Source organism: Pseudorca crassidens, chromosome 3 (assembly GCF_039906515.1).
Source record: "Pseudorca crassidens isolate mPseCra1 chromosome 3, mPseCra1.hap1, whole genome shotgun sequence".
NCBI lineage: Eukaryota > Metazoa > Chordata > Mammalia > Artiodactyla > Delphinidae > Pseudorca > Pseudorca crassidens.
In genome coordinates, this window is record NC_090298.1 from 137,473,688 (window position 1) to 137,493,001 (window position 19,314).

The window sequence follows — 19,314 nt, forward strand, 5'->3', positions numbered from 1 at the left end:
GGCCCTCCCCCAGAGATTCTGATGTAATGTTCTGGGGGTACAGCTTGGGCACTAGGATTTTAAAAGCTTTCCAGGTAATTCCAATGTGCAGACAAGGCAAAAAACAAAAACAAAACAAAAATACCCTTGCAATGTAAAACATAGAGACCAAGGCAAGCAAACAGAAAACAGCTGAAAGGAAACAGCGAAAACATACAGAGAAAAAAATTTTCAACCAAAAGTAGTCAGCAAATTTTCTCCCCAGAAAACAATTATGAAACTGGAAAAAAAGATTTTTTTAAAGATTTAGGGCTCTGGAAATTGACCATAAGTAAATGAGAAATTGAGAAGCATTTATCCATGAAAAACTTCTGAACTCTGGTTAGAACAGTGAGAGTCTGTGGCATTCTTGTCTGAGGCTGCTAACATTCCCCGAGCTTGGTCAGCAAGCTAGCTGTCCCAGAATTGGGGAGGCTGCACAAACCAACAGCTTCACTGCCAGAGGGGGGCTCACTGAATCCGAAGCAAACCACAGTGAGATACTACTCTATATCTACTAAAATGGCTATTGGCGATGATGTGGAGAAACAAATCCTCCTACATGGGAAATGTAAAATCAGCAGCCAATTTGGAAAACAATTTAGTAGTGTCAAACAGTTAAACATAAACTTAGCATACAAGTCAGCAATTCTATTCCTATGTACTACTCAAATGGAAACTTGTCCATATGAAGACTTGTATACAGGGAGTTCCCTGGTGGTCCGGTAGTTAGGATTCGGCGCTTTCACTGCCCTGGCCCGGGTTCAATCCCTGGAAGCTGCACGGTGTGGCCATGGATAAACAAAATGTATATCTATGCAATGTAATATTATTCAATAATGGAAAAAGAATCAATTCTTGATACATGCTACAACATGAAGTGCAAAAACATTATGCTAAGTGAAAGAAGTCAGATAATGATTCCATTTATGTGAAATATTTAGAAAAGGGAGATCAATAGTGGGAGAAAGCAGTTCTATGGTTGCCTTGGGTTGGTTGGGAGTTGACTACAAATAGGCACAAAGGAACTTTTTGGTGGTGGAGTTATTCTTTTTTTAAAAAAAATTAATTAATTAGGCTGCATAGGGTATTAATTGCTGCACGCAGGCTTTCTCTAGTTGCAGCAAGCGGGGGCTACTTTTAGTTGTGGTGCACGGGCTTCTCATTGCAGTGGCTTCTCTTGTTGTGGAGCACGGGCTCTAGGCGCGTGGGCTTCAGTAGTTGTGGCACACGGGCTCAGTAGTTGTGGCTCACGGGCTCTAGAGCACAGGCTCAGTAGTTGAGTTGCATGGGCTTAGTTGCTCCGCGGCATGTGGGATCTTCCCGGACCAGGGCTCCAACCTGTGTCCCCTGCATTGGCAGGCAGATTCTTAACCACTGCGCCACTAGGGAAGTCCGGTGGTGGAGTTATTCTAAAATTCGATTGTGGTAATGGTTGCACAATTCTATAAATTTACTAAAAATCAACGAATCATTCACTTACAGTGGGAAAACTTTATGGTATGTAAATTATATTTCAATAAAGTTAAATAAACTATGTGAGGGTAGAATAAAGATACTTTTACATGCGCAAGATTTCAAAAAAAATTATTACACAGTCTTTCTTGGGATAGATGTAACTATTAATTGAGGTAGTAAACCAAGAAAAAGTGAAAATGTTGGGTTTTAAGGGAAAAATAAAATATATGTCTATACAAAGAGTGGTACACCATGTCCATAGCAGTTGTATATCATATAGCCAAAAATTGAGAACAGCCCAGTTGTCTTATTACCTGGTTAATGGATAAACAAACTGTGGCATACTTGTACAATAGACTACTACTCAGCAATTAAAAGCAACAAATTACTGATACATTTTACAACACAGATGAGGATCTCAAAACAATATGAGTGAAATAAGCCAGACACAAAACACTATATACTATATAATTGCATTTATATTAAGCTCTAGAAATGACCAGTCTTTTCTATAGTAACAGAAAGCAGATCAATTTTTTGCCTGATGCTGGTGGTGGGGACGGAATGGGAATGGATATGAGGAAACTGTGGTATAATAAAAAAATACATTTGGTCTTTATTCTGGGTTCCTGGCACAGAGCTTCTAAAACCCTTGGCATTTCCTGAGTGATGAGAGCCTTTTGTTATTCATATCATTATGAATATCATATCATCATTCATATCATTATGATGATGTCCCCTTCCAACAACACCTGAGTTTATGCTAATCAGGTGATTATTGCTGGGCCCCTTGATCAATTCAGGATAAGGGTGCTAGAGAAACCAAACCAAGTGATTTAGAGGAGTAGGATTTTCAGCTCCACTTCTGACCTTTAGGAAGGGGAGAGGGACTGGAGATTGAGTACAATCACCAATGGTCAACGATTTATCAACTGTGCCTACTAATGGAACCTCCATAAAAACTCCTAAATAATGGTGTTCAGAGAGCTTGCAGCTTGGTCAACACATGCAGGTGCTGGGAGGTTGCATGCCCAGAGAGAGTACAGAAGCTCTGCACATTCACACACATACACATCCATACCTTGCCCTATGCATTTTTCCATTTGTTCCTGAGTTGTAGCTTTTTTAGTAAACCTGTGATAGCAAGTAAAGCACTTTCCTGAGTTCTGTGAGTTATTCTCTTGAATTACTGAACCTGAAGGGGGGGTGTCATGGAACCCCCAAATTTGTAGCTGGTCAAGCAGACATGTGGATAGCCTGTGCACCTCATTTGCAGCTGGGCATCTGATGTGGGGGCAGTCTTAGTCTCTAAACCTGTGGTGTCTGAAACTAACCGGGTAGTTAGTGTCAAAATTGAACTGAACTGACAGAAGTGGTGTCAGAAGAGAACTCATATTTGGTGTCGGGGAACTTCAGAGGAAACTTATGGTGTAATGGAAATGTTCTATATCTTCATTATGTAGTGGTTACATGGTATGTGCTGTACATTACCAAAATTATGGAACTGTACAATAAAGTTGAATTTTTAAAATGTGGGGTCTAGGAGTTGAGGAAACAGGAGATCTGAACCCAGGAGGAGGTACAAGGAGGTCCAGTGACAGTGGCTGAAGAGCAGTCTGTTAACTGAAAAAATATAATTGCACAACCTAAAAGTTGAGAATTATGTTTTATTTGGTGGGCTTGCTGAGGACTTAAGCCCAGGGTATAGCCTCTCAGATAGCTCAGAGTGACTGCTCCAAAGAAGTAAGGTAGGAGTCAAGATATATAGGGGGTTTTGCAACAAAAACCAGGTAGTCGGAACATCAAAAGATTACTTTTTTAAAAAAATTTATTTTATTTATTTATTTTTGGCTGTGTTGAATCTTCATTGCTGCGCACGGGCTTTCTCTAGTCACAGTGAATGGGGGCTACTCTTCATTGCAGTGCTCACGCTTCTCACTGTGGTGGCTTCTCTTGTTGCAGAGAATGGGCTCTAGGCTTGCGGTGGAAGCCCTATGGTGGATTTTTAATATATATTCTATCTTTTTTGAAAATCTAAGCACAAAAGCAGAAATTTGATTACTTACTGAAAAAATAACATACGCATTATAAAAATATCTCCTTTCCATATCCAAAGTCTTAGCCACCTCTTGGGCATCAACCACTCTTAGCAGTTTCTCCTGCATCTTTCCAGAAAGCTTGTTTGTCCAAGCTTATATCCATGAGAATATAGCTCCCTTTGCAACATGAAAGGAAACATACTTTTCTCAGTGCTTTTTCACATAACACTAAATCTTGGCAATCATATCTATATACATATGTGTTCACCGAAAGTTTTCCAATGCAGAACCATTATATGGATGAGCTATATTTTATTTAACCAGTTCTCTATGATGGTGGTTAGGTTGTTTCTAGGATTTGGATACTACAAACAATGCTGCAATGCACATCATTGTGTATATATATATATATATATATATATATATATTTTTTTTTTTTTGGCGGTACGCGGCCCTCTCACTGTTGTGTCCTCTCCCGTTGCGGAGCACAGGCTCGGGACGCGCAGGCTCAGCGGCCATGGTTCAGGGCCTAGCCTCTCCTTGGCATGTGGGATCTTCCCAGACCGGGGCATGAACCCGTGTCCCCTGCATCGGCAGGCGGACTCTCAACCACTGTGCCACCAGGGAAGCCCATGTATATTTTTAAATACAAGTACATCATGTGAATATTCTATCAAACCTAGATATAGATACAGATATAGTCCCAGGAGTAGAATTGCTGGGCCAAAGCATATGTGCATTTTTATTTTATTTTTATTTTATTTTTTAAAGTTTTTTTTAAATTTATTCATTTTGGTTGCTCTGGGTCTTAGTTGCAGCACGCAGGATCTTCGTTGCAGCATGCAGGATCTTTAGTTGCAGCATGCAGGCTTCTTAGTTGCAGCATTTGAACGATTAGTTGCAACACACAAACTCTTAGTTGTGGCATGCATGCATGTGGGATCTAGTTCCCCGGCCAGGGATCGAACCCAGGCCCCTTGCATTGGGAGCGCAGAGTCTTACTCACTGGACCACCAGGGAAGTTCCCATGTGTGCATTTTTAAATGAATATAAATAATTTATTTTGAAAATCATCTTGCAGATTATAAGGTCAAAATACATTCAACCCAATCTCCCACACGTTCGACATCTAATTATAAAATGATTATTTCTTTTAAAGAAATACTCCAATACCTCAAAGTACCTTTTGCATTATCAAGAAAAGATCTTATGCCTTTTTCCAACTGGAACCATGGTGGGTGTAGAATAGAAGGAAAAGCCTTAAGAAACAAGTGGAGGGATTTTACAGAGCCTGAGATCGAGTGCCTGAGAAAGAAGTTTGCCCAAAAGATGCTTCAAAACGCAAGGAAGAAGCTTATCTATGAAAAAGCTAATCACTGTCACAAGGAATATAGGCAGATAGAACTGAGATTCAGAAGGAAAGGATGACAAGAAAAGCGGGCAAGTTTGGTGTACCTGCTGGACCCAAATGGGCATTCCTCATCAGGATCACAGGTATCAGTGGTGTGAGCCCAGAGATCCGAAAGGTGTTACAGCTTCTTCGTTTTCGCTGCATCTTCCACGGCACCTTTGTTAAGCTCAGCAAGGCTTCAGTTAAGATTTGAGGAATGTGGAACCACATATTTCATGGGGGTACCTGAACCTGAAGTCAGAAAATGAATGCATCTACAATTATTGTTATGGCAAAATCAACAAGAAGAGAATTGCCCTGACAGATAACACTTTGCTGCATCCCTTGGTAAATATGGCATCATCTACATGGAGGATCTAATTTGAAGGGCTTCCTGTGGCCCTTCAAATTACCTTCTCCGGGAGCCCAGATCAACAGATCTAACAGGCTTATTAGATGGATGAACTGAGGTGTGTCTACCATGATTATTTTTGTAATCTGGTCAGTTAATAAACAGTGACTGATTTCAGACTATAAAAAAATTAAAAACTCATTCTGCAGGGATTTGTCTGCAACTTCTTTTCAAGAACATTATGCTTTAGCAGAAAAACCCCTAGAATTCCAAGATTCTTGGCAGGACCTACAGTCCTGCTCTGTCTTGGGCCCAGACCCAGGATTCCCAGGATCAGCTAAACCTGAATTCCCTTTTTTTTAGGGGCTCTATACTTTACCACCAGTCACTCAGGCTCATACTCTCATCGTTGCCTTTGGTTCTTCTCTTTCCCTAGCCTCCTGAATCCAGTGGAGCATTCTTCAGCATCAACATTTAATGCTTTTGTTCCTATACACTCTGTCATTCCCTAATTCTGCCCTTTAATCAACTTCAAGAAGTGGCTTCCTAACCAGCCTCATAGTGGCGGCATGCGGGCTTCTCCATGCGGTGGCTCCTCTTGTTGCAGGGCACGGGCTGTAGGCACACGTGCTTCAGTAGTTGTGGTACGCAGGCTTAGTTGCTCCTTGGCATATGGGATCTTCCCGGACCAGGGATCAAACCTGTGTCCCCTGCATTGGCAGGCAGATTCTTATCCACTGCGCCCTGGAATAATATTAAAATAATGCTTCCCTAGGGAATCCCCTGGCAGTCCAGTGGTTAGGACTCGGCTTTTTCACTGCTGGGGCAGGTTTGATCCCTGGTTGGGGAACTAGGATCCTGCATACCACGTGGTGTGGCCAAAAAAAAAAAAAAAGCTTCCCTAAATATCTAAATCATAACCCAAACCTAGAATTTAAACTATCTCTCTACAGACTCCTTGGCTAGGTCCTAACCCAACTCTGGAGCTGACCGATCTCCTATTACTTTCTTGAACACCTTTCTCCAGCCAAAATACTCTCATACATGGTGTCCCCAAACACAATACCCATTTCCCTGCCTCTGCATATGCCATTCCCTCATCCAAAGAAGCCTTTCTCCAAGTCTCCACCTATAGAAATCCTGCATATCCTACCAGGGCCAGCTCAAGTCTTACCTATTTCCCTGTCCATTCTAGATGAAAGCAGTTCCTCCCAACTCAAAATCCCATTAAATTCTCTTCAGTACCACCATGTTTTAGCAGTTACCTTTGCTGCAGTAACTCTTTTGGTCACATACAGTTCCTGTAACTACATTTTAAGCTCATTGTTTGGAACCTGTGACATCCAGAACATCATTTTGCCTCGAATATCCACTTCCCCACGTAAAAAGGAAGCAAATGCTCTTAACACAAATTTGGGGGGTGAGAGTTGGAGAATACTAAACTCATGCAAACACCAAACTCTTGACTTCTCATTTTCCCTTCCAGATGGCAGGAGGGAATAAAGCTGGCTCCTGGGGTAGTTGATACACCTACTGAGTCTAGTTTTTCCCAGCCTAGCATTCAGCCTTTGGGTATCCAAACAAATGGAAGACAGAGACCAGGACCTATAAAGGTCTAGAAAAACCATAGACCACTTCCATTTTCTGAGGTTCTCAGTATACTGAAAACTGAAGATGTGCTAAAAGTGAGTTACAAAAATTGTGGTGTGTTTGAAATTTTTCCATTGCACCATCCTTTTCTTTCAATCCTGTTGTCAGTGTGTCTTTGTGCCCTCTTTGTCTAATGTTACTTAAGGAAACATCACAAATTGAAAGTTGAAATAACCTTGGAGGGTAGTGTTCTGGACTGTATTTGATGTTGGGTAACAGGGTGGCCTCAGGCTGCTGGGCCCAGAGCAGTGACTCTGCAGGAACGGTGGCGCCTGGTTACACAGCGTGGTGCAGTCGACCTCAGGCCTGACTTAAGGAGCCGTGACGGGTTCCGTCAGCGCCGCGCACTCGCTGCATTGGGGACCAGGCCCTTCCCGATATCTCACCGGACTTCCCACCCCTTCTTGCCAGCTGCCACTTGCCCCTCCAGAGAAGGAAACGGGATGCCAGACTCCGAGACCCGGGTCCAGGCCCAGGAGGGGTCGGAACCACAGAGACTGGGATGCAACGCCGGGCAGCAGGCCCAGTAAGGAACGAAGGCAACACGGCGCGGGAACGCCGGCCCGGCCGGCCCCGCCTCAGGGCGCGCGCCCTGGGCGGTACTCCATTCCGCCGCAGCCCTACCCCTTCTCTCCCGCCCAACCAACGGCCACTTCCTGCCTCACTCCCAGCCAATCCCCACTCTCCACGAAGAATAGCCCTAGGGGGCGTATGGGAAAGTGAAGAGAGCGATGGTCTCATCGACCAACCGAATCCCGGAACTTGCGCGGGGGGGCGGGATTTAGCGCTGGCCGCAGCTACTCAGGAGCGAGGGGCGGACGCAGGGCCGGGCTTCGTGCAGTGGGGCTCGCTCGCGCGGCGGTCGCGGTAGTCAAGGCCTCTTGGTTCAGCAGCACGTGACGGTTGTGCTGCCTCAGCCGCTGTCTTTACTGCAGCGCGGGGCCGGGTGTGCGGGCGGGAGGAGACGCGGCGCCGCCGGCGGTCCCCCTGAGGCTCGAGGTGAGACGGGAGGCCTGCTCGTGTTCTCGGGCCTGTGAGGACCCCTGGGGGCCTGGGTACGCGGCGCCGCGTCCGAGGGCCCGAGGAGCCGGGCGTGGCCGGGGCCGAGGGGTCCGGCTGGGTTTCGAGAGCTCAGGCCCAGGCGGACGCTCGGGCCATGAAGGGCGAGGCCCGAACCTGGGCCGCCTGTGTTGGGTAGCCAGGCCCAAGCCGCGCCGGCGGGGTCGGGAGGCGTGGCAGGTGCCCTAGAGCCTCTCTTGACCTCTGGGAAAGCTAACTTCTTCTTCTGGCTTTGCTTCTAGGGCTTTCTTAAGCCTGTTGTTGGCTGTTTGTGAAGCTGCGAGGTGTTCTGGTGTAACCGGGTAAAGGTCTGGAATAGGACCGGGCCTAGTCGGTATCCCTAGTAGTGGGGAAGGGTGATAGTGGGCCGAGAGAGAATGTTTAGGATTAGCATTACAGGTCCAGTATTTGAAAATTAAAACCACAAAGTGAAGACTGGACTCTGGTAGCCTGACGAGTATGAAGAATGTGCTAGAACACGCAGTGGTTGAAAAATTTCAGTCCTAACATTTACATCTATTCGGGGATGGGGAGTAAGTAAACTAGTAAATTCACAGGATTTTTAAAGCAGGAAAGCTCCCAAAAGCTCTCTGTGGGCAGGTTGTTTTATAGTGGAGGAAACTGAGGCCCAGAGCTCTGAATGATTGGCTCAAGGTCATGCGATTAATTTTATGATCACGTTGGAATTACTGTTGAGGCAGATTTGGTGTAGTTGTTAAGGCTAAGCCCTGATTCAAGTCCTTCATCAGCAATTTGTTGCTATGTGAACTTGGACAGTTTACTTCCCCTTTGTGCCCCAGTTCTCTCCAAATAATGGGTATAATACCTGGTGGAGTTGTTAGAATTAAATTGTGTATAAAAAAGGACTTTAACTGCTTGATAAACGATTGAAATAAATTGTTATGGTCTGAATGATGTTGGTCCACTACACCAGCATCCTACTTTTTGAGTTGATTAAGCCCTGGGACCTAAAGTCACATTTATGGAGATAGAGGAAGAAACTGATTTAGTGGATTAACTGCTGGGCATGACACAAGTGAATGCTGGCTGAAGGAAGTTAAACTGAGCTGAATATTAAAAGGTTGGGAGGACAAAGGTGAGCCACAGTTAGGCTCTTTACCTCTAATTTAAGAAATGGAACATTTTGCTTAATTTTTTAATAAGTAGAGTTGGTGGGTTGGGAGGATTTGATTTGTTTTGGTTTAGTTTCTTTTAAGGGAGGAACTGTATTGATCTTAAAATCATTCTGTATCTCAGTCTTTTGACAGTGCTGTTTAAGGGCCATGAGTAAAATCACTGCTGAATTGTACATTTGCTATAGTTAGAAATGGTAGGTATAGGTAAAAGATGGTGTGGGGAGTTCTGTGCACCACCCAGGGTACACAAGCAAATAAGCGGGGGAACTGGATTTTGAGATGGCCAGAATGAACTTTGTATTGGAGTAAATGTGTCGCACAACAAACAAATTTTCTGACCTATCTGATAATGGGTGTTAGCATCCCTCCCTACCTTACTATCTTAACTCAGCAGTTTCAACCAGCACATTATCTTTCAAGGACCTCGAGGGGTAAACGTTTTGACGGAAGTTGTTGCTGCAGTTTTGGCAATCATGCTCTTGCATCCTTTCAGTTACAGAGTTCACTTTGCCCTGAGAGATAGCTTAAGGGGATGAAGTGACAGTTGGTAAGCATAAATGCAGGCTCAAGAGATTTGAATTCCAGGCCCAGCATGGTAACTAGCTTAATGAACTACATTGGTTTCCACCTCTTTAAAATGGGAATGAAGAGTGTCCTGGATACCTTACCAGGAGGGACAAATAAGATGGTGAACATGAAATTACTTTGAATGGCATAGTGAACTGTGCAAATAGAAGAATTGGCAGCTCATAACAACTCCTAGGAAATAATAAAAGTGCCTGAACATAGTTATAACCTATATAGCTTACCGTAGAACTTTGTCAGTAAAGTGTATGTTGAATGCTTTGTTAACTAAAACAGATGTGCCTTTAAATTAAAGCTCAACTGTGCGCTGTGAAAATTATTTGGAGAATTTTGTTTTTTAAATAATTTAGAATCTTCAGCAATGTTTTCGTATCCACATCTTAAACCTACTTAGTTTATAGGAGAAAAGAAAGTGCTATGGAAAAATAGATTTTAATGTTCCTGTCAGTGAAAAGCAAAATTCAAAACTGTAAACTAGGCAGTAGTATATATCTGTTTTTAAGTGGATGATCATTTACAATAAAGACCACTTTGAATTTTACGTACTTTTTTCCCCCTTTAAGTGCTTCTATATTTTGACTAGATGCACATGTAGTAATATCAGAGGGACAGAAAGTAGTAGTATTAAAATGGTTATCTGCGACTGGAATCAAATTCCTTTTAAGTGGTTCCTTTTCAATCTAAGACTTCAAATTTCTTATTGCCTTAAAACTCAGCGTTTTAGAACCATCAAAAGTTAAATGGTGTCACTGGGCAATACCTAGTAATAGTAGAAATCACTGCTAATGCTGCATTTACTGTAAGCCAAGTACTGACATAAACACTTAACATGCATTTTGTTTATATAACAATCCTAAGAAGTACATAGTGTTGTTATTCTCATTTTAGAGATGAAGAAACTGAGGCCCTGAAGTTATTAAGTAGCTGATTAGGGATTGTGACTTCTGAGTTCCTGCTCATAACACTATTCTATGTTCTACGCCTAACTGTGACCTTGGACAGCTTATGTAACTTCTCTTAGCCTTAGTTTTGTCATGTGTCACATGGGGATGATAGAACTTCCTGGGGTTCTTCTGAGGGTTAAATTAGACAACCTAAGGTAAGACTTAACATTTTTAAAGGGTATATTGGGACTTCCGTGGTGGTCCATTGATTAAGACTCTGTGCTCCCAATGCAGGGAGCCCGGGTTTGATCCCTGGTCAGGGAACTAGATCCCACATGCATGCCACAACTAAAAGATCCCGCATGCCGCAGCGAAGATTCTGCGTGCTGCAACTAAGACCTGGCGCAGCCAAAATAAATAAATATATTTAAAAAATAAAAGGGTATATTAATAGATGAATGGATAGCCTACATGAAAGAAAGACTGCCTCATTTTTTATTACACACTGCCTTTTAAAAAAAAATCACTTTTGGGAATTCCCTGGCAGTCCAGTGATTAGGACTTGGCTCTTCCACTGCAGGGGGCCGGGGTTCGATCCCTGGTTGGGGGACTAAGATCCCACAAGCCATGCGGCATGGCCAAAAAATAAAAATCTTTCCCCCCCCCCCAGAAACCTAGAACACCAGCTAGGCCACTTCTTCTGTTCTTCTTTCTAATTTCTCGTGGATCAAAGGAATTAGAGGTGAAATTTCCTAACTACTTTTAAGAGGTAAAATTCCACAAAGGAAAGCCCCAAACCAAATGGTTTTAACACCAATCCTTCACAAACCCTTCTAAAAAATAGAAGAGGGAACACTTCCCAACTCATTCTATGAAGCCAATATTACCATGATACCAAAACCAGACAGACTTCACAGGAAAAGAAAAACATAGAACAGTATCCCTTAAGAAAATAGATGCAAAAAATCCTCAAAATGCTAGCAAATGGGATCCAGCAACATATAGAATTATAGGGCTTCCCTGGTGGCGCAGTGGTTAAGAATCGGCCTGCCAATGCAGGGGACACGGGTTCGAGCCCTGGTCTGGGAGGATCCCACATGCCGCGGAGCAACTAAGCCTGTGCGCCACAATTACTGAGCCTGAGTGCCACAGCTTCTGAAGCCCGAGCACCTAGAGCCTGTGCTCTGCAACGAGAAGCCACAGCAATGAGAAGCCTGCGCACTGCAACAGAGTAGCCTCCACTTGCCGCAGCTAGAGAAAGTCCGCGTGCAGCAACGAAGACCCAGTGCAGCCAAAAGTAAATAAATAAAATTTAAAAATTAAAAAAAAAAAATTATACACCACAACCAAGTGGGATTTATCCCAGAAATGTAAGGTTGGTTCACCAAACTATAATAAAGAATGTAATATACTGCATTAATAAAGGACAAAAACCGCATGATCATTGCAGTCGATAAAGTGCAACACCCTTTCGTGATAGAAGCACTCAACAAACTAGGAATAGAAAGGAACTTCCTCAGCCCTCTTGAGACAAATAATCCCTTCTGTGGGATTCCTTCTGTTCCTCTTTCTAATTTCTCATGGATTAAAGGAATTAGAGGTGAAATTTCCTAACTACTTTTAAGAAACAAAGTCTTACAAAGAAAAGCCCAGAACCAAATGGCTTCACTGGTGAATTCTACCAAATACTTAGGGAAGAATTAACGCTAGTCCTTCACAAACTCTTCCAAAAATACAAGAGAGAACACTTTCCAACTCATTCTATGAGGCCAATATTACCCTGATACCAAAACCAGACAAAGACTTCATAAGAAAACCGTAGACCGGTATCTTTTAAGAAAATAGATGCAAAACTAGACTAACTTGAAAATATTAAAGTTTAAATTTAATTTTAAAATAATTTGAGCCTCCCTTTGTTTTAAAGATTTTTTTTCTGAATGGACCCTTACTGAGCATAAAGATTCTGCCAATGAGAGGTGACAAATGTAACATTTCTTTAGTGTTTGCCCATTCCTAAAGTTGATCAATTTTGGATTTGTTAAAATTTGTTTCCATTAAATAGAATATTTTGTGTTCAGTTGAAGTCTCATGTACATTATTAAATGTGTATAGTAAAATAATATGGACTTTTTTTAGAATGTGTGTTGAGAACAGAATTATCATTAACCAAAAATAAGTTAAATTTGGGAGAATTCATAAAGAAAATTGGTGGAAGAGCAGGAAAAAAGAAAATCACAGATAAATAGGGATATTTCCCTGTCCAAATGCTATAATTGTATATACACCGTTGCAAGGAAGAGTTAAAGACGAAATCGTAGGGTATAATCAGAGGAAAGCTAGTGTTTCTTGTTACATAAAATCATTCAGCTTTGTTGAAATATAGGAGGTGTACGGGCACAGTTACACCTTTTGGCCCATTCTGGGAATTGAAAATGTATTCACTGTGGTTGTACTAATTTTGTATCAAAGAATAAACCATTTGGGAACTCCTATGAAGTACTGGACTCTGATAGACTTTGTATTATCTTTTTATATTTTCACAGCAAGCCTTCGAGCCACTAATACTACTAGCTACATTATAAAATAGGGAAGAAAGACTCATGGAAATTCAGTAAGCTGACCAAGGCCACAAAGAGGATCAGGAAAGTCTAGAACCCAGCTTTCTCTGACTTGACAGTTTACACCATCACATATACCATACTGCCTTTTGTATAAGGAGTTCATTTTCTGAATCATCAGTTTTTAAAATAGAAAACTTCCATCTCTAGAATTCAAGATAAATTCACTCTTTGAAAAGTTAAAAGAGTGAACTGAAACATTAAAAGTGAGTAGATTAGTTTCTCTTGAAAAATCCTTCTGACTCAGATTTTGAGAACTGGGCTTTTTGCTCTGTCCTTGGGAAACTGAGAAGCAAGTCAGAAATCATTTATATTATTTATAAATATATATTACAAATGTGCATATGTTTAGCTCCTGTTTTCTTGGCTTTGTGTACGTTTGTCTATGTGATCCCAGAGGGTAGAGCTTCTCTGACTTGGATATAGGTTGATAATTATATTTTATTATTAAAAACAAAACACTTATTAACTGTAAGGAAGGGAGTAAGGGGTTCATATTTCTAATCCAACTCATTTCTGAGTCTTCCTCTGTACTTCTGTGCTTTAGAATTTAAAGCTGTTTTCTAGACAACTTTGATCAAGTCTAAAGAACCATCTATACTGATCCAGTAATAAATTTTTTAAAAGAAGATTTTAATTTTGAAATAATTATAGACCCACGGAAAGTTGCAAAATAGTACAGAGAGGTCTCTTGTACCCATCACCCAGCTTCCCCCAATAGTAGTATAGATAGATAACTATTGTAAAATATCAAAACTAGGAAAAAATTGCACTGGTACAGTCTAAAGACCTTATTCAGATTTCTCCAGGTTTTATATGCCCTTGTGTGTACATAGTTATGTGCAATTTTATCATGACACTAATTCATTTTTGAAATTTTTACTTGTTTGACTTTTTTTTTAATAGAAGGAAAATACTCAAGCTAGAGCGTTAAGTAGTACTAACATACCTATGCACATTTTTTTCCTAGTTAGATAAAAGGTTATGAGTTTATTTTGGTATTATCCCCCCAAAACCCCCAACATTTGATTAATAGAACTAATACTACAGAATATTCATAAACTCTGAAAACATGGGCAAATACTTTTTATGTTTCCAGACTTTAAGGACACCCTATATAGATTGATCCTGAAGGTCAGAGACTTTTTTTTTTTTAATCCTTAGTAACTAGTTGACACTCATGGAATTGACCACTATCAGCAAACATTCATTTAGTTTCTAACATGTGCTGGGTTTTCTGATGGGCATCATATATATTCTCCTTTAACCCTTTGTAACGCAGAATTCCGACAGTTCAGTCTTGTGACTGCCAGAAAACAGTCTTGAACTCTGCCACCCAGCATTTATTAAAAGTCCAGTTGAGAGAATTCACTGGTGGTCCAGTGGTTAGGACTCAGTGCTTTCACTGCTGGGGCCTGGGTTCGATCCCTGGTGGGGGAACAAAGGTCCTGCAAGCTGTGCAGTGCGGCCAAAAAAAAAGATAAAGTCCAGTTGAGAGATTTATTGATGAGTATTTGAAGGAAGTGCAGTCTGTTCACTTCTCTAGAACCTAGAAATTGTAAGTTTTATTTGTAGATCAGTTCTGGATCAACAGAAATCAGAACTTGGACTATATAGTGTTGGCCCTCATAGTATTGGTTTTATTGACTTAGGCTTTGCTCTAGTTAAAAACTCAAATTTACATATAACTTAAGGTATTTTAAAGAAAAGTTCACTTCAGTAGACTCATAAATATTAAAAGATTCTCTTGTTCGTGGTTTTGATTTTTAATTGCTGGCTCTTCTGGAGGTCTATGCCTGTAAGTAATTTGTAATTTGGCCAAGACAGGAATTTAAATGGGCCTACTGTGGGACAGTTTGTGGCATTAAGTAGCTTAGTCATGAGTTAGACATCCACCCAGCATTTGCACCCTAGCTCAAAGGGGCACTGCTGTAGAGTAACGGTCTTGCAGTGATAAAAAAATTAGAGCGAGAAAATGGCTCTTGGAAGAAAACCAGGAAATGAAGTGCTCCAAGAAAATGATGGCTTTCAAGCAGAAAGTAAAAGTATGGGAGAAACTGCTATAATGGCATTCAGGAATATGAGAAATCTTGTACTAGAAGAGCTAATGTAGCTTAGTGAGCATGAACTGTGAAGTAGAAGAGACTTAGAAAATGTAGTAAATGTTTATTTACTGCTGGAAAGTTACTCGGTTTAAAGGTACCTAATTTCTTTATTCACTTTTATTCCTGATCATTCTGGATCTAGGAATCACTTGCTCTGTGGCTTTGGGCAAGTTGGGGGTGGGGGAGATGTGCTATTTGTTTTTTAAAAGCATTATTGCTTTGTTGCTGAGCTACTTGTTACGTATTTCCTATTGATAATCCTAGAAATAGTGGGTGACAACAGAGAAATACGCTCTCTGCTTAGGAGTCTGTAAATGTTAAGACAAATGAAGAGGGTTTTTTTTTTTTAATATTTATTTATTTTTATTTGGTTGTGCCCGGTCTTATGTGCAGCAGGTGGGCTCCTTAGTTGTGGCATGCGAACTCTTAGTTGTGGCATGCATGTGGGATCTAGTTCCCTGATCAGGGATTGAACCTGGGCCCCCTGCATTGGGAGCATGGAGTCTTAACCAGTGTGCTACCAAGGAAGTCCCCAAATGAAGGGTTTTAAAGGGAGAAAAAAGCTTCTGAAATCTTTTTAGACACTAAAATGTGAAAAATTATTTTGTGTTTCTAAGACAAAACCAGTATAGAATTACCAAGTAAGGTATTGGGAGACAGGAGACTTGGCCTCTGATCCTGATTCTGCCAATAACTGGTTTTTGGCAAATCAATCACATTTGGTGCATAATAATGGAACATCTTTTTTTAAAAAAAAATTTTACAGAATAGTTTTGGATCTACAAAAAGATTATAAAGATAGTACAGAGTATTCCCATATAACCCATACCCAGTTTCTGCCATTATTAACAACATTAGTATAGTACGTTTATTATAATTAACGAACTAATATTGATAAATAATTACCAACTAAAGCCCATATTTAATTCAGATTTCCTTTGTTTTTACTTGCTGCCCTTTTTCTGTTCCATGATACCACACTACATTAGTCATCATGTCTCCTTAAGCTTCTCTTGGCTGTGACAGTTTTTTAGATTTTCTTTGTTTTTTGATGACCTTGACATATTTTGAGGACTACTGGTCAGATTATTTTGTAGCATGTCCCTCTGTTGGGATTTCTTTGATGTTTTTCTCATGACGAGAGGGAATATGGATTTTTGGGAAGAAGACCACAGAGGTTAAAGTACTGTTTTCATCATATTTTATCAAGGGTACATACTATCAACATGACCTATTACTTTGGATGTTGACCTTGATCAGCTGGCTGAGGTAGTGTTTGCTAGGTTTCTCCACTGTAAAGTTCTTGTTTTTCCCCCTTTCCATACTGTGCTCTTTGGAAGGATATCAATATCACTATGTGTAGCCCACACGTAAGGAGTGGGGGGTTACGTTCCACCTCCTTGACAGTGGAGTATCTACATCTGTTACTTGGAATATTTCTTCATGGGAAATTTGTTTCTTCCTCATTTATTTATTTACTCAATAATATATTTGTATTGTGTAGATTCATGGGCATTTATTTTATAATTTGAGGTATAATCCAGTACCACTTATTTTGTTGCTTGTATTGTTCCAGCTTTGGCCATTGCTTTTTCTTGTGTTCTTTTGACATAGCCCCCATCACTGTGGGTGTTCTGTTTTTGTTTTGAACACTTCCCTTTCGGGCACCACAAGATGCTCCAGGCTCGTCTTGTATATTTCCTGCCCTAATCCTAGAGTCAGCCAAGGAACACTGTTTCCTTTTATTGGAGATGATATTGGAAACCAAGATCCTTGCTACTAGGTGTATTTATTGCTACTGGGGTGTAGCAGTTTCTTGTATGCCCTCTTAGCTGACAGAGCAAGGAAATATATGTGTGTATACTAACTGGTATATATGCACGTATCTATAAATACTTCTCTGTGTAATCCTCTGTATATTAAGATAAACATGAATTCATACTATAGTCTCTCTCGCCCATTACCATGAGGATTATTTTAGCCTCTTTCCCTTGCTTATCTGTAAAATTCACACACCCAACACTGAAAGTGGCTCCCACAATCCATTTATTTAGTTGTTAAATTTTGATATACATATATAGCAGTATCCGAATTCTTAACCTGTATATTCATGTGAAACAACTTACTCAACTTGAGCAGTGCTTTTGTACAGTCTGGTTTTACAGACTCCACTCATTTCCAAAGTTACTTAGGTTAACATCTTTTCCCTCCACCCCATTCAGTGAGGTTGTTTTGTATGTTTGTAATACAGTTAGATTGTTTTGTCACATCCTGTGTGCCATCCTTGGATCACTCAACCTCTTCAATGATTTTTTAAAATTTTCATACATGGGGCTTCCCTGGTGGTGCAGTGGTTAAGGATCCACCTGCCAGTGCAGGGGACACAGTTTCAAGCCCTGGTCTGGGAAGATCCCACATGCCACCGAGCAACTAAGCCAGTGTGCCACAACTGCTGTGCCTGTGCTCTAGAGCCCGCGAGCCACAACTACTGAGCCTGCGTGCGACAACTACTGAAGCCTGCACACCTAGGTCCCATGCTCCACACAAGAGAAGCCACCACAATGAGGAACCTGCGCACTGCAACAAAGAGTAACCTCCCTCACCGCAACTAGAGAAAGCCTGTGTGCAGCAACGAAGACCCAATGTAGCCAAAAATAAATAAATAAAATAAGTTTTTAAAAATATATTAAAAAAATTTTTTTCATACATGAAGATTCATTCTTTGTGCTATAAAGTTTTATGGGATTTGAAAGATGGATAGTGTCATGTATCCATAATTATAGCATCATAACAGAATGGTTTCACTGCCTAAGAAAGTCCCCTGTGCTTACCTATTCAACCTGACCCCCTCCCCTAAACCTCTGACTACACTGACTTTTTTTGGTATCTAGAGTTTTGCCTTTTTCAGAATGTGATCTAATTGGAATTCTATAGCATGTCACCTTTTCAGACTGGCTTCTTTCACTTAGCAATAGGCATTAAAGATTCATCCAAGTCTTTTTTTGGCTTGATAGCTCTTTTTTTTTTAATTGAAGTATAGTTTATAGTTTATTTACAATGTTGTGTTAATTTCTGCTGTATGGCAAAGTGATTCATTTTAGATAGCTCATCTTTTAATTTCTGAACAATATTCCATCGTATGGGTGTACTACGGTTTGTTTATTCATTCCCCTACTGAAGAACATTTTGGTTTCTTCAAGTTTTGGGTGCTTATGGATAAAGCTGCTATAAACATTTGTGTGTGAGTTTCTGTGCATTTGTAAGCTTTCAGATCAGTTGGGCAAGTACCTGTGAGCATGATTGCTGAATCCTGTGGTAAGTCTATAGTTAGATTTGTAAGAAATTGCCAAACTGTGTTCCAGAGTGGCTGTACTATTTTGGATTTTCACCAGCAGTGAAATGAGAGTTCCCGTTACTTCACATCCTTGCCAGTTTTTTTAATCTTAGCCATGCGAATAGGTGTATAGTAGTATCTCATTGTTTTGTTTTATTTTATTTATATTTTAAAATTTATCTTTGGCTGTGTTGGGTCTTCATTGCTGCGTGCGGGCTTTCTCTAGTTGCGGCAAGTATGGGTATACTACAGTTTGTTTATTCATTCCCCTACTGAAGAACATTTTGGTTTCTTCAAGTTTTGGGTGCTTATGGATGAAGCTGCTATAAACATTTGTGTGTGAGTTTCTGTGCATTTGTAAGCTTTCAGATCAGTTGGGCAAGTACCTGTGAGCATGATTGCTGAATCCTGTGGTAAGTCTATAGTTAGATTTGTAAGAAATTGCCAAACTGTGTTCCAGAGTGGCTGTACTATTTTGGATTTTCACCAGCAGTGAAATGAGAGTTCCCGTTACTTCACATCCTTGCCAGTTTTTTTAATCTTAGCCATGCGAATAGGTGTATAGTAGTATCTCATTGTTTTGTTTTATTTTATTTATATTTTAAAATTTATCTTTGGCTGTGTTGGGTCTTCATTGCTGCGTGCGGGCTTTCTCTAGTTGCGGCAAGTGGGGGTTATTCTTCGTT

The 19,314-nt window shown here is 40.7% G+C and overlaps 1 protein-coding gene and 1 pseudogene across 1 annotated transcript in view; both read left to right on the top strand.

Annotated features, from left to right (window-relative positions):
* Positions 1-4,724: 4,724 nt before the first annotated feature.
* LOC137221036 (large ribosomal subunit protein uL30 pseudogene) lies at positions 4,725-5,291 on the top strand (annotated as a pseudogene).
* Positions 5,292-7,744: 2,453 nt separating this feature from the next.
* The window catches only part of CANX (calnexin), a 32,581-nt gene continuing 21,011 nt past the window's right edge, over positions 7,745-19,314 (top strand). Inside the window, exon 1 of the mRNA XM_067732571.1 lies at positions 7,745-7,906. The gene's annotated coding sequence lies outside the window, so the exon portion shown is untranslated. The remainder of the gene's footprint in view (positions 7,907-19,314) is intronic.